The following is a 16,174-nucleotide window of genomic DNA, read 5'->3' as shown; positions in this document are numbered from 1 at the left end:
GTTCATGTTGGTGTGTAAAATGCGTGAGTCTGACGACATACCATCTGACTTACGGGAAAGCATCATCCACACAATTCCGAAGACGCAAGAGTTGACAAGTGCGAGAATTATTGTACAATCAGCTTAACAACTCCTGCATCCAAGTTGCTGACATGATTAATATAAAGAAGAATGCAAAAGAAAATTGTGGATACGCTAGCTGACGATCAGTTTGGCTGTAGGAACAGTAAAGGCACGAGAGAGGCAGTTCTGACGTTGCTGTTAATAATGGAAACCAGACTAAAGAAAAATCAAGACACGTTTATAGTATTTGTTGACCTGGAAAAACGTTTGGCAATGTAAAATGGTGCAAGGTATTCGAAATTCTGAGAAAAGTAGGGATAAGCCATAGGGAGAGACGGGTCATATGCAGTATGTACTACAGCCATGAGGGAATAATAAAAGTGAACGAGCAAGAACGAAGTGCTCATATTAAAAAGGGTGTAAGACAAGGAAGTAGCCTTTCTCCCCTGCTCTTCATTCTGTACATCGAGGAAGCAATGATGGAAATAAAACAAAGGTTCAGGAGTAGAATTAAAATTCAATGTGAAAGGATATCAACGATACGACTCGCTGATATTGCTATCCTGAGTGAAAGAGAAGAAAAATTACGTGATCTTCTGAAAGGAATGACCAGTCTAATGAGTACAGAGTATGGATTGGGAATAAATCGAAGAAAGACGAAGTTAATGAGAAGTAGTAGAAATGAGAATAGTGAGAAACTTAACATTAGGATTAATGGTCACGAAGTAGATGAAGGTAAGGTATTCTGCTTCCTAGGCTGTAAAATAACCAATGACAGATGGAGCAAGGTGGACATCAAAAGCAGACTAGCAATGGCAAAAAGGGCGTTCCTGACCAAGAGAACTCTAATAATTTTAAATATCGTCCTCTGTTTCAGGAAGAAATTTCTAAGAATGTACGTCTGGAGTACAGCATTGTATGGTAGGGAAACATGGACTGTGGGAAAATCGGAACTGAAGTGAATCGTAGCATTTGAGATGTGGTGCTACAGACGAATGTTGAAAACTAGGTGGACTGATAAGATAAGAAATGAGGTTTCAGGCAGAACCGGAGAGGAAAGGAATATGTGGAAAACACTGATAAGGATAAGGGACAGGATGGTTCTAATGGTTCTAATGGCTCTGAGCACTATGGGACTCAACTGCTGTGGTTATTAGTCCCCTAGAACTTAGAACTACTTAAACCTAACTAACCTAAGGACATCACACACATCCATGCCCGCGGCAGGATTCGAACCTGCGACCGTAGCAGTCGCACGGTCCCGGACTGCGCGCCTAGAAGGACAGGATGGTAGGAAGTCTGTTAAGACATGTGGGAATGACTTCCATGGTACTAGAGGGAGCTGTAGAGGGCAAAAACTTTAAGAGGAAGACATAGATTGGAATAAATCCAGCAAATAATTGAAGACGTAGGTTGCAAGTGCTACTCTGAGATGAAGAGGTTAACAGAGGGAGAGGAAATTGTGGTGGGCCGCATCAAGCCAGTCAGAAGACCGATGACCAAAAAGAAAAAAAACACTGGCTGAATCACAATGTAAATCTAAAGTGTGCCAATTAGAAAGCATTCGAAATATTACAGTCCTTGACAACAATACTAGGCCGCAACAGGATCGGTTCCTAGCAGTTTCTGTTGTGAAAGACCACGTGCATGATGGATCCTTCGTTTTCTGACATAGACGATGAAAACCTTGTGGAGCAAGTGGCGAATCTTCCGCCATTGTGACAGCTGTCAAATGCGTCGTATAAAGATCGAAGGGTCGAGGACAATAGGTGGGCTGAGAGACCAACAAGGTTGGAAAACCAAGTAAGCTGTTCTTTTTTATCTAAGTACCAGTGTTTTCTTCTAATAATTACTTGTATAATTTGCATGTAAAATTTGCTGTCGAAAGGCACTACATAATTATCAGTTTTAATTACATTCAATAACAATATTGCCTAATGATGCGCCGTTCGTTTGCAGAGATGTAATAACAAAATAAGAAATTCTTAAAACTTTCGCGACATTTTTTTTCTAACTGAGGTCAGTGGAGCAAGGTTATTCATGTAGTAGTAATACAAAGAAGAAAATAGTACTACCGGAGTTAAGTTCTATTAACTTTGTTTTTCCAACCCAACCTCCCATCGGTTCGTAAATATGTATCAAATGCACTCTTACTTCAAATCCTTCAGTATGAGTATACCCACGAGCTGTTGCCAAACTAATCAAATTGTCTGTGGGTTCATGAGAAGAAGATCCAGCTTTTGCTATGTCGTCTAAGCAGCAGGAAGCTATTACAGCATTGTAGGCAGGTTCGGGGAGTAAATGTATTCTGGGATATGATATGCCAAAACCTTGTGCTAGTAATCCAAACGCATTTTCAGAAGTTCTAGTGAGAACGGCACAGTCTGTAAGGAGGCTGGTTCGTTGATAAATGTAAATGTCATGTGACTAGCGCCTCCCGTCGGGTAGACCGTTCACCGGGTGCAAGTCTTAACGATCTGACGCCACTTCGGCGGCTTGCACGTCGCTGTGGATGAAATTATGATGATCAGGACAACGAGGGAAGAAAATCTGCGACCCAACCGGGAATCGAACCCGTGTCCTTAGGGTTGACAATCTGTCGCGCTGACCATTCAGCTACCGGGGGCGGACGGTTTGTTGATACGGGGGAGGGAACCAAACAGCGGAGTCACCGGTCCCATTGAATTAGGGAAGGAGGGGGAAGGAAGTCGGCCGTGTCTTTTCAGAGGGACCAGTCTGTCATTTCACCTGAAGCTATTAAGGAAAATCACAGAAAACCGTAAGCAGGATGGCCGGACGCGGGTTTGAACCGTTGTCCTCCAGAATGCGAGTCCAGTGCCACCTCACTCGGTACTCTGTAATTAAATACAGCTTTAGAGCTGTCTTTGATCTCACTTCCTCCAGTGGTTTCGACATGTTTTGAAACACACGAAAAGCATCATCACCGAGGAGGGCGTGAGATAACACCACGCCAGAGTTGCGTAGCTTGGTTGGAGGCGGGAGCAACGCTGCATTACTGAACGTTCTTTCCAGAGCAAACCACTTGAAAATGACTGCATCGTCTTCTTTTACATAGCATCCCATGTCGGTATAAATTAAATTACAATTTTCTTCGACAACAACCAGAAGCATTATTTAGAAAAACTCTTTGCAATTTGTTAGGCATAATGTTTTCCATCAACGGCTCCTGAAGTGTTGGAAAATCCCATTTCAACTCAAATTCTTCAGTTTTTCTTTTCAGGTCTTCTTGAGACAGTGGTGGCAGCAATAATTACACTAAAGCCTTGAGGGTGTTTCTAATGGGTGCTTATTATTTTACTAATCTGGCTTATACTTATCGAAACTGAAACTGGAAATTTGTGGTAAGTTGCTATGGGACCACACTGCTGACGTCATCGGTTCCTAACTTACGCTAAGGACCACACACACACACACACACACACACACACACTCACACACACACACACACACACACAGACACACACTCATGTCCAAGCGAGGGCTCGAACCTCCGACTGGAAAACTGAATTGTTAATGAATGGAAGGATTTACCAGTTGCCAACTGCCTGGAAATACGAACGAGCAGCCGGCCGCGGTGGTCTCGCGGTTCTAGGCGCGCAGTCCGAAACCGCTCGACTGCTACGGTCGCAGGTTCGAATCCTGCCTCGGGCATGGATGTGTGTGATGTCCTTAGGTTAGTTATGTTTAAGTAGTTCTACGTTCTAGGGGACTGATGACCTTAGAAGTTAAGTCCCATAGTGCTCAGAGCCATTTGAACCATTATTCTAAATTAGCAATTTATGTTGGTGGACTTACTATAATTTTGTTTGCAGTTGATCAATGCAAAAAGCGCTGGAGACAAAAAACACCTATGATAGAAAAAAGAAAAAAAACCATTTACCTAAAAAAGTGGAATTTCTAAGAAAACTTGAAAAACATCGTGTGTATATAACCTTTCTTCAGAATAAACAAGTCCTAAAACTATTACGGATGACATTTAACGTATGTTTTCCTTTCAGGAGCTTCACCAATCTCAATCTATCACAAGAGATGGAAGTAGATTCAACTGAAGGTGATGAGCAAATTTCACAGATACAAACCCCTACACCAACGCTAAATTCGCCTACAAAAAATCAAAACTACGACAACAACAATGCTGATTCCGTTCTTTTGTAATAACACAACTGAGAGAGGAAAAAGATTAAACAGCGAAAAAATTGGAGTCATTGTACAAAAGAGGCAATCTGAGCGAAATGAAATTATGGGGGCATTGCTTGTAGAAGACAGACGATGATGTTGGCTAGTTTTTCAAGAGTTTTGCCAATCCGCAAAAAATTAAGAACTGCTCTACTGCAACGAGCAAAAACTGAAACGTTGCACGTAATAAAAAGACTGGAAATTAAAATGAGGAAGGCAATACAGTATGATTCCTACTGAATTTCCAATATCCAGGGCTTGTGCAATAATTATTTAGCTACTATTGCGCCTTGATCGTTATCTCCAAATTCTGAAGCAGATTATTCACATAAAAGCTCTACACTCACAGAGCTAATTTCTTTCTCTCAACCTCACATTCCTTCCAAACTTCCATGAAGTGTTGGCATCGGAGGTGAAGCTCTTACATAAATTAATGGATGTACACTCTGTTGTTTTCTATAATTTGTGTATTTGCAACCTTGTCTTTCAATAAATTTTTACGATATTCATTGGTTTTTATTATCCTTTTTATTGAACATGTTGTAACGTAGCAGATTATTCAGAGTTATTATTTCATGCAGAAAGGTATGTGAGTTTAGAGCAGTGGTCTGTGATTCGACCGGGAATGAGATCTATTGGTTTTTTCCTCACGCATGCGCACAACTGTCGTGATATGATGCGGTCCGGCGCTGGCCTAAGGAACTCTACGTGCAATCATACTGCCTACGATTCTAAAGAATCATTATTAAGTTCTACCCGATTAATTTCATACTTCGCACGCTGGCTATCACAAAGTGCAGGTAATATACTTCTCAATGTCTATTGAGGTAAGTGGACTTCACGTTCTGCAACAAAATTCAGTGGGAACGGTTAGAACCAACTGAAAGGTGGAATAGGCGCAGAAGGAAGAAAGTAAGTAGCGAGTATTCGTACGGGAGCAGTGTGTAAGTTTTGAAACTTCAAGACAGTAGAAATTCGGAGTGTAAATAACAGTAGCACTCAAGTTAATAACAAGTTTTTCTCTTCGTATTACGGGGCACAGATTTCTGTTGTATGATTCTCTGTAGACATCGCCTTTGATTAATCCTAGAACAATGTCAAACTGCCATACAGAAAGACGGAAAAATTATGTGAATTTTTTGTTTTCCTCACGCAGGTGGGTGATGATAAATGTTCCATACAGTTTCAGTTTTGAGTTCAAACATGCGGTGTATTTTGCCTCTTTTTGTCCCTTACGTATGGGAATGTATTTCGTCTCTACCATCTCAACCATCAAAAGGTATTTTACTCTTACTCAATTTTAAACTCATTTTATCAACGTTAATAAGAGTCTTTTAATCTACGTGAAATGTAAACTCAAACTCATCAACAATCACTACAACGATGCGACTGCGAATGGAAGCACGACAATAGTGAAAAATCAGATCGCAGACATTTGAGCTAAACGGTAACTAACGATTATTGTTCAACGATTAGTCGCACCAAGGAACACGTAGCGTAAGACAGACTCAGGCGACAGAAACATGACATGTTCGCTATAGAGTTCTAAGCTAGGTTTCGATGACTGAATGCTTTCGTGCTCCAGAGCCAGCCCACCAGAAAAGCGGGCATGGGTGCGGGGACAGATCAGACTGTCTAGACACCGATGTATTTCATGTGTGACGCAGCGGCAGCTCGTGATCTACAGCTTATTCTATTGCTGTTGTTTTGGCTAGTATAATACTCTTCATAGATGCTGCGTGAGTTTCCAAGTTTTAAGTTGTAACGCATGTGCACCAAACTACAGATGACAAATGGTTATGATTTTTAACACATCTTTGTCGGTATTCAGCCGTAACGATTGGAAGAGGTTTCGACGCCCGTCCAAAGACAGAACTTTTCGTCAAATTATTTCAGGCTCAACCATGTCATGTCTCTTCGTGTTTAGTCAACAACGATGATATGTGCAAGGTTCGACTACCAGTCAACAAAGATATTTACGTCACGTTATTTCCAGTTCAGACATGTGCACGTCTCGCTACTGGTGTAATTAACCGACTTTTACCGTCTATTCGTGATCAGAAGTCTACTACGATAGGAGCTGAGTTAGAAACTCAATAAAGCAATACTTTTTCGTCTCCTCATTTCACTTTGACATCGCGCTGTTGGAGATATGAATTGACAGTCATACACAGAAGTTATTTCTTGTGACCTTTTCTCGCAAACATTTTGTACGATCAAACGACTGTCCTGAAAAGAGAGGATAGGACCTGGAAGACAGTGCGTTACATAATAGGTTGGTTGTTTTGAGGAAGGAGACCAGACAGTGTGGTCATCGGTCTCATCGGATTAGGGAAGGATGGGGAAGGAAGTCGGCCGTGCCCTTTCAGAGGAACCATCCCGGCATTAGCCTGGAGTGATTTAGGGAAATCACGGAAAACAAAATCATTATGGCCGGACGCGAGATTGAACCGTCGTACTCCCGACTGCGAGTCCAGTGTCTAACCACTGCGCCACCTCGCTTGATCGTTACATAATAATCAGGACAATCTTAGTTCAGGTCGTTCGGGTGATTTTGAGCATGACAGCACACGCGTATAGTTATCCTTTCAGGTCCAGTCGACTGTGCTTTGCGTGATTTCAGCTGATTTTCTGTCACTTATTGTCCTACCTGTCACTTTGACGTTTGTATGCCGACTGAAAGCAGGAGCCGCAGCACGGTCTTCCTCAGTGAGTTTAGTAGACGGGAATTTCGTATTTCGGCCTCCTCTCTGTCATGATCTGTATCGATGCCATTATGGTCTAACAGTCCGGACAGATCTGTTAACTGATTTCTGATCAGAAGATGAAAACTTTTTAGGATGTTCTGCTGGATCGGTAGATATCTGCGAGGTTTTGACTACGCTTAAATATGTGGCGAAGCTCTTTCGGAGCAGCTTTATAGTACGATTCTCAAACCACAGCACGTCTTTCCTGTCCGTCACAATTTTGCTTTTTCCATTTGTGCTTAAAGTTTTCAATCTTGATGTCCCATGGTGATTGCTCAGGCAATCTTATTCTGATACATGTTTTTGTAGCATTTGCTATGTGGAAATATCTTCCTTCCTTTCTTAAAATTCCTACTGTTACACGGCATCAGCGAAGCTGCAACGGTCTTTTGCTATCCCATTCCTTACTCTTTCTTATAAAAATCGAAGGATTCGGCCCTGTTTATACCCAGAAGACGTTGTCTTCGCTATTCGATTACCTCATTAATATCTCAGCGTAGTTTTCGTATAAGAACAATTTCACACGATTCCGTGTCCCTGTTATTCACTCAAACTGAGTCTTCCACTCTACAGCTGATAAGTCGAAGTCTTCCCGTAATACCATAACATGACAAGAAAACGTATTCTCTATCCGTTACAAGATTTCGTGAAATGATTCGCCAGTGGTACTACTGAAGCAGGCAGTCTTAAAAGAATCCGACTACCGTGTTTGATACAGAGTTAACACTGATTTAGCTAAAATTACTTCTCATTAGGGTCCTACAGTAACTGTAGTAAACACAACGATCGCCCAGTAAGTAATGAAACACATGTATTTTCTTAAAGCAGTTTGGTATTATTCAGCACTCCAATACACCGTATTATTCCACACACTTTTGTCTTTAAAACCCGAGTTTTTACGTAATCTCCGTTCAGTGCGACGGCCTTATGCCACCTTATTAAGAGGCTTGTATGTCTGCATGGTACCACACGTCGGATCCAACGTCTTGCTGCATCAATAACTTCCCCATCATCCACATACTGCTTACTACCGAGTGCACTGGGCCAAAGAGATGGCAGTCGGGCGGTGTGAGGTCCGGACTGTGGGATGGATGAGGAAGAACAGTGCGATGAAGCCCGGCCGCGGTGGTCTAGCGGTTCAGGCGCTCAGCCAGGAACCGCGCGACTGCTACGGTCGCTGGTTCGAATCCTACCTCGGGCATGGATGTGTATGATGTCCTTAGGTTATTAGGTTTAAGTAGTTCTAAGTTCTAGGGAACTGATGACCACAGATGTTAAGTCCCATAGTGCTCAGAGCCGTTTGAACCATTTTTAGTGCAATGAAGTTTTGTGAGTTCCTATCGGGTTCGTAGACAAGTGTGAGGACTTATACCGTCATGGCGAAGGAGATAGTTTTGCATTTTTCAGGCAACGAACACGCAGAGGACGTTTTTTCAATTCCAGCACTGCAGGAGTCACAGCTCAGTGCTACCAGCCGGTACCAACGAATTCGGGCACTTTCGCGCGACATTGTGGCGATGATGACGAACGCCGATTGATAGACGTGGGACATCATAAATTACTGCAATAGGTTCGTCACTGACTGAAAAATGAAATTGTCGGGACTCAGTAGATTTCTCACAGCAGAGTTCCTTCAGTGCTCTCTGATTGGTTGCACCCTAGTCACAAACTGTACAAACTACCTTTAGCCCAATTTTTTGCAATTGCCTTATGACATAGCTATTAAGGATTTTTAAAGTGGCACTTGAAACTGAGTGAAGTAATGAAAACAACTTGCTTCCAGCTTTTATGTATGCCTTTAACCATGACAACTAATGGATGGTTTACTTGTACATTTGACCTCCCTAAACGCCCTAAATCTTGAAACCCTCTCTCCAGATACATTTCATGAAACAAGGAAGCACAATATTTATCATTGTTACTTATTGCCTCAACTTCTGATTTTATTACATTTATCACGGAAGTATTCACTACTGGTTCAAAAGGTACAGAAGACAACAGAGACTTCAGATGCCTCACAGAAGGAAGATAAAAATGAAGTGACAAATATTTGTATTGGCGGGGGCTTCGTTTGTATAAGGATACAGCAAATACCTTGTCCTCAGATGTCCATCGCCTTGCATTTCCTGATCAATGAGTATTTCTTAATTGGCTGTTTATGAAACCTTTGGCAACAGAATTTAAATTACTTTTTATGAAAAAGAACGTATTGTTGTAACATAAATCTTTTAGAATTTTTTGTTCTGATTTTTCAATTTTGATAGCCTTTTTAGACTGTTTCTATCAATCGTACACTTTGTATATTCTTGGAGTCAAGTGTGCTTTTGAAACCCCTGTATCTAAAACCCCACTTTCCTCATTGCCAAATGTTTCGGATGAGAATGTGTACTCACTATCTGCAGATTCATTTTGAGGGGATATACAAAATTTAAGAGGTGCATCACTCAATGAATTACTCTGTTCAGCACGACTAGTGCCAGGTAATTCTCTAACACTAGTTTTACTTGTGGTGTTGACACCTGTACGATAAAGGTTTCCCATGGCACCATTAGTGCTTGGTAGGTCTAATTCACTATTAAAACTAGTTTCACCTGATAAACTTCTGGTATTAACAGCTACACGAGAACTACTCGCTACAGCACTACTAAAGCTTTGTAGTTCATTAACAGCAGTTTCACTTCTGGTATTACATAACGAACACTTGCCATAGAACTACTAGTGCTTGGTAGGCCTTATTCACTATTAACAACACTTTCGCCTGATTCACTACTGATATTAGCTATTTCACAAGGAACACCTTGGACCGTTCACTGTTTCTATTTTGCTTTTTTTCCTCCTGTGTTCATGCTTGATCTGTTTTCAGTTTTTGACGAGCTGTCCATTGGGCCCTTTTACCACTAAATCTGTGGTAGTGCAATGACGAGTTTCCCTTGTTAGTATAAGTATACATTCTCGTCTGGTATGCAAATGACTGGAGTTATAATCCTCTGTGACAGGTGGAATGGCACCAGAATGCTTTAGCGTTGTTCATGGTTATTGTTGTTATATGGCTTAGTAGGAGGTATAGTCAGCGTCAGAAACTGAGTGATCACTATGAAGGACATCGAACTGCTGTGTACTTGTACGATATAGCGTCATCAGTACCTGATGGACTTTGGAAGAGGCATCACTGTGAGTATGATGCTGGTGTAATTGTTCGATAATCAGTTTTGTGGGGCATTCGGGTGTGACAGTGGCCCAATGCTGGACTACACTCCTGGAAATGGAAAAAAGAACACATTGACACCGGTGTGTCAGACTCACCATACTTGCTCCGGACACTGCGAGAGGGCTGTACAAGCAATGATCACACGCACGGCACAGCGGACACACCAGGAACCGCGGTGTTGGCCGTCGAATGGCGCTAGCTGCGCAGCATTTGTGCACCGCCGCCGTCAGTGTCAGCCAGTTCGCCGTGGCATACGGAGCTCCATCGCAGTCTTTAACACTGGTTGCATGCCGCGACAGCGTGGACGTGAACCGTATGTGCAGTTGACGGACTTTGAGCGAGGGCGTATAGTGGGCATGCGGGAGGCCGGGTGCACGTACCGCCGAATTGCTCAACACGTGGGGCGTGAGGTCTCCACAGTACATCGATATTGTCGCCAGTGGTCGGAAGAAGGTGCACGTGCCCGTCGACCTGGGACCGGACCGCAGCGACGCACGGATGCACGCCAAGACCGTAGGATCCTACGCAGTGCCGTAGGGGACCACACCGCCACTTCCCAGCAAATTAGGGACACTGTTGCTCCTGGGATATCGGCGAGGACCATTCGCAACCGTCTCCATGAAGCTGGGCTACTGTCCCGCAAACCGTTAGGCCGTCTTCCGCTCACGCCCCAACATCGTGCAGCCAGCCGCCAGTGGTGTCGCGACAGGCGTGAATGAAGGGACGAATGGAGACGTGTCGTCTTCAGCGATGTGAGTCGCTTCTGCCTTGGTGCCAATGATGGTCGTATGCGTGTTTGGCGCCGTGCACGTGTGCGCCACAATGAGGACTGCATACGACCGAGGTACACAGGGCCAACACCCGGCATCATGGTGTGGGGAGCGATCTCCTACACTGGCCGTACACCTCTGGTGATCGTCGAGGGGACACTGAATAGTGCACACGGTACATCCAAACCATCATCGAACCCATCGTTCTACCTTTCCTAGACCGGCAAGGGAACTTGTTGTTCCAACAGGACAATGCACGTCCACATGTATCCCGTGCCACCCAACGTGCTCTAGAAGGTGTAAGTCAACTACCCTGGCCAGCAAGATCTCCGGATCTGTCCCCCATTGAGCATGTTTGGGACTGGATGAAGCGTCGTCTCACGCGGTCTGCACGTCCAGCACGAACGCTGGTCCAACTGAGGCGCCAGGTGGAAATGGCATGGCAAGCCGTTCCACAGGACTACATCCAGCATCTCTACGATCGTCTCCATGGGAGAATAGCAGCCTGCATTGCTGCGAAAGGTGGATATACACTGTACTAGTGCCGACATGGTGGATGCTCTGTTGCCTGTGTCTATGTGCCTGTGGTTCTGTCAGTGTGATCATGTGATGTATCTGACCCCAGGAATGTGTCAATAAAGTTTCCCCATCCTGGGACAATGAATTCACGGTGTTCGTATTTCAATTTAAAGGAGTGTATAGGGAAATGAGTTCCAGTTAACCAAATATGACTACAGCGAGGAAGGATCGCCGTATTATGAACCAAACACATCGTAACGTCTTCTTATTTGCACCTACAAACCGAGAAGAAGAAATGGATATCCTGCAAACTTCTGTAGACCGATGAACTCGCTGTGTGGTCTCCTCCCCCAAAGAACCCACCCTCAAAATTCTGTGACATCCTGCACCATTGGTTAGAGTGCAGCAACTGACAGATAAGGAATTACCAAACCATGCATAATCTGACACTAACAGCACAACAGAAACATTGGTGCTGTGTCTGGGAAGCGTGGATTGCTGATGAACGACATCGTATTGTGTTGAGCGATGAATGGCGATCCTCACTACCCCAGATGGCCACCATATGCGATTATCGCAGCGCCCAGGAAAGGTGACCCATTCTTGCAATGTTTTGGAGAACCACAGCGCTGTTACACCCTGTGTCAGTAGTATGGGAGCTATCAGGTGCGACTTCAAGATGTGGCTGGTAGCGGCACAACGGTACTTCGCGGACATTTTGCGCCCTCATGCAACAGTGCCGTGGTGCCATTTTTCAATAGAACAATGCGCGTCTACACATGGCACTTGACTCTCTGGAGCGTCTGCGCGTTGGCCACTTCCTGTGGCCAGCAAGAACACCAGATGTGTCACCGATAGAACATGTGTGGGACTAACTCTTGTCTCAGAGCCAATATCCATTTTATGAAGGACCAGTTACAGCTGCAGTGCGTCAGACGCCTCAGGAGAGAAGATAACTGTTTTATGATACCCTTCCCAACCGAGGTAAAGCTTACACCCAGGGCAGAAGGGGTGGAACGTCACACTGATAAGTCGGCTGATGCTGCCACATTCTTTCTAAATTTGACTCAGTTTTATAATCAGTGAAATAATATCACACACCTTCTCAACCTTCGCAATTTCATTTTCTTCCCTCTCATGGTTGCTTCATTTTTCTTATTATGCAGTGTACATCCCAATCGTAATTTAAATTCCACTGCTGCTGACATTTACTTTCTGCCAGTTCCCTGTGCCTAGCAGAATGTGGGATTTATTACCGTTTATAAGCGACTCTGTTTCTGGGAGCCTTCGATGAGCGTTCCTGCCATTACCTAATACAATATTTACAGTCACTTTCTCCTATATGACATTTTACAATCCGTCTGACATGACGAATGTTTTTCTCTATATATGTGGAATTGATGCAGAACGCATCTGACGGGGCCTTTGAAGTGGCTTATCCATACTAAAAACCGAGTGTGGACGCCACACGTCTCTGCTATCCTCGTAACCGCTTCGTATGTGGCTGCATGGCTGACCAATTAAGAGGGGCCCCAAACGACCAACGTACTTTTCTTGGCAGCTGGAGGACAAACACTGGTAGACATCGATCGGAGAAAGAAGAATGTGTATGAAGCAACATGTCTGTCAGAATATGCCGTTATTGAATGGTGCACCTAGTCCCATGTTGGTCGCGATTCGACACAAGATACCAGTCTATCTGATCCATTGCGGACCAACTCCATAGGGACATAACCGAGGACTCGTCCTTTAGTCCTGAGATCTCCCCTCGTGGTTATCACGCCTGCGCTCCTTAAAAAAGTGTCAGAAGAGCCGACGATTCCTCTCGGAGGAAGGTGTGCTGCAGGCAGTTACGGATTTCTCCACGCAGCAGGACACGGCGTTTTACCAGACGTGTATCTTCAACCTCGTGTGTCGGTAGGATGATTGCCTCAACGCTCACGGAGATTTTGCATGATTAGCATACTGATTCTGGACTGTGCGGCATTCCAGGCATTCGCCTCTTATACTTCGCATCCGGGCATTAGGTGGCTGCCGACCGATGTGGCGCGGTGGTTAGCACACTGGACTCGCATTCGCCATGGCGACGGTTCAAACCCGCGACCGGCCATCCTGATTTAGGTTTTTCGTGATTTCCTCAAATCTCTTAAGGCAAATTCCGGGAGGGTTATTGTGAAAGCGCACGGTTGACTTCGTTCCCCATCCTTCCCTAATCCTATGGGATTGATGACCTCGCTGTTCGGTCCCCTTCCCCCAAAAGAAACCAACCAACCGTTAGGTCGTAAATGCACACTGTAAGAATTATGGCCCAAATTATCGCACAGGACCGATTTTTGAGGCTGATATCTAACAAATGTATTTTTTCTTCTTAAAAGTTGAAGTCCAGTTGGTGACTTTTCCTTGACAGGTGAATATTTACCTGTCTAGTCAATCGTATCGAAAGGCCCTACAACATCAGAGATCAGACGTATGGTATCTTTTAAGGAAGTTTCAGACATAGAGTACTGACGTAAATGCATTATTTCAAGTTTCTGGAAATTATTTGCTGTCTTAGATAAGGTAAGTATCTACGTTTAAAGAAATTTCCTGTTTTCTCTTATACGTTTTCCTAAATCGTTCTTATCTTGCTGTTGCAATTAACTTTTAGAATCAACACATTTTACAGTTTAGTTTGTAGTGTTAATTAATCCTGTCAGTATCTGTGTCCTTCCCCAACAGTTGAGTGCTATTCTGATTATTTTGTAACACAAGTTTAGGAACATTTAATTAGCTTACAAAAGTCTTCTTTCTAGAACATTTCAAATTATCCTATGACTATGTTACAGAATACTTTACGTTTCCTTATTAACACCAGGTTTGTTGTGTACATCTTTCCAGAGTTTCTAATTCATCAACTCCCCTATCAATTACTACTTTCGTAAGTTTCAATAGTCAAGTTTTCAACTTGCGTCATTCATTCCGGTAGTGAAAGTCCACACACTATGACTCAAAGTCATTGCCAGTAGCGGTGCAGCTTGTTCATATAACTCTTGTTATACTAAACGAATAACTGTCTGAGAGCAGTTAGACGGTATGGAATGGCAAGAAAGTAAATTAATTATAGCACCAGAATACATAGAGCATAAGAAATCTAAACTGGAATCACCAATTCATTTTTTGTCGATCTGTTTGGAAGTTACGAAGTGTAACACCACGTCATATCGTTTCATAAATAACTTAAAATAGCTAAATGAAGGTCTGTACATTGTGACTATTAGTATCAACATTACATGAAATTCAACGTTTATGCTGCAAGCTACGTGTTGATCACAGAAAAACCAGAGAGCCCCGTGTTTTGTATCTCATTTGAGTGGAAACGGCAACTCTTCCATGTTCGATACCAAACCTGCAGTACCTGCATGCTATGCAATATCTATAATTCCCGAAATTTCAGTGATAAGAGGATGTTCAGAAACGTTCGTTACATCCAGATAATATGTGAGCTGTGATTCACATAAAGAAAAGAGACGTTCATTGCTCATTTGTTACCCTTCAAATATTTTGGTGCAATAAGCTTACTTTTACCTCCCATGACTCTCTCCTAGAATTTAGCCCTTCGTAAGGAATTCATTGTTTTCATTATTTGCCGAATTTATTTCAATATGAAATTGTCACCTTCGTATCACCAGAATCGTCTGTTAAATTCAGGCATGGAAGTCGTGTGTGACAACTGTCTCTTCAACTTTGTTTTTGTTTAGTATCGCCAGCCGGAATGGCCGAGCGGTTCTAGGCGCTACAGTCTGTAACAGCTTGGCCGCTACGGCCGCAGGTTCCAATCCTGCCTCTGGCATGGACGTGTGTGATGTCCTTAGGTTAGTTAGGTTTAAGTAGCTCTAAGTTCTAGGGGACTGATGACCTCAGAAGTTAAGTCCCATAGTGCTCAGCCATTTGAACCATTTTGTGTAGTATCTTATTTTGTCTGTACTTCTTACTTTCTGTAGCAGAGATTGGGGACCCGCCTAGCATTTCATTAAATGAGTAAATGAATGTGGCAAATCGACTAAAACCAACACTCAAGCTGACTAGGGCACCAGAGAAACGGTAAACAAACCGCACAATATCGATTTGCGTTTGTCTCGCAAAATGTAAAAGATTTTCATTTATATTTACTTTATTTAATACTGTTTGCTTAACATCAGAGTTAACCCTAAAAGAATCTGGTCTCTCATTAGTCACCACAGGAATATTCTCACGGCTGATAATTTCCATGACCCTTTTCTTACGGAGGTGTAAACCATGACTCATAGATCACGACGTGCCAGCAGGATCAACAGAAACTAAAACCAAGCTGACAAAGTCATCGATCTAAGTCCTTGATCACCTGATTCACACAGCTGTTTAAGTAGTGTTATTCACACGTCTCAAAACACGAAAAAATTAATTTTGTAAGCTTCAGTAGTGGTGAAAGGATATCAGTGATACAATTCGCTGATGACATAGGTGTCTTGAGTGAAATAATAATTACAGGATCTGCTGAATGGAATGAACAGTCTAATGAATACATAATATTGACTGTGCATAAATCGAAGAAAGACGAAAGTAATGAGAAGTAGCAGAAATGAGAATAGCGAGAAACTTAACATCAGGGTTGATGGCCTGACGGAGATGAAGTTAAGGAATTCTGCTGACTA

The sequence above is a fragment of the Schistocerca gregaria genome, chromosome 2, assembly GCF_023897955.1.
Source record: "Schistocerca gregaria isolate iqSchGreg1 chromosome 2, iqSchGreg1.2, whole genome shotgun sequence".
Lineage (NCBI taxonomy): Eukaryota > Metazoa > Arthropoda > Insecta > Orthoptera > Acrididae > Schistocerca > Schistocerca gregaria.
This window is presented reverse-complemented; position numbering follows the sequence as displayed.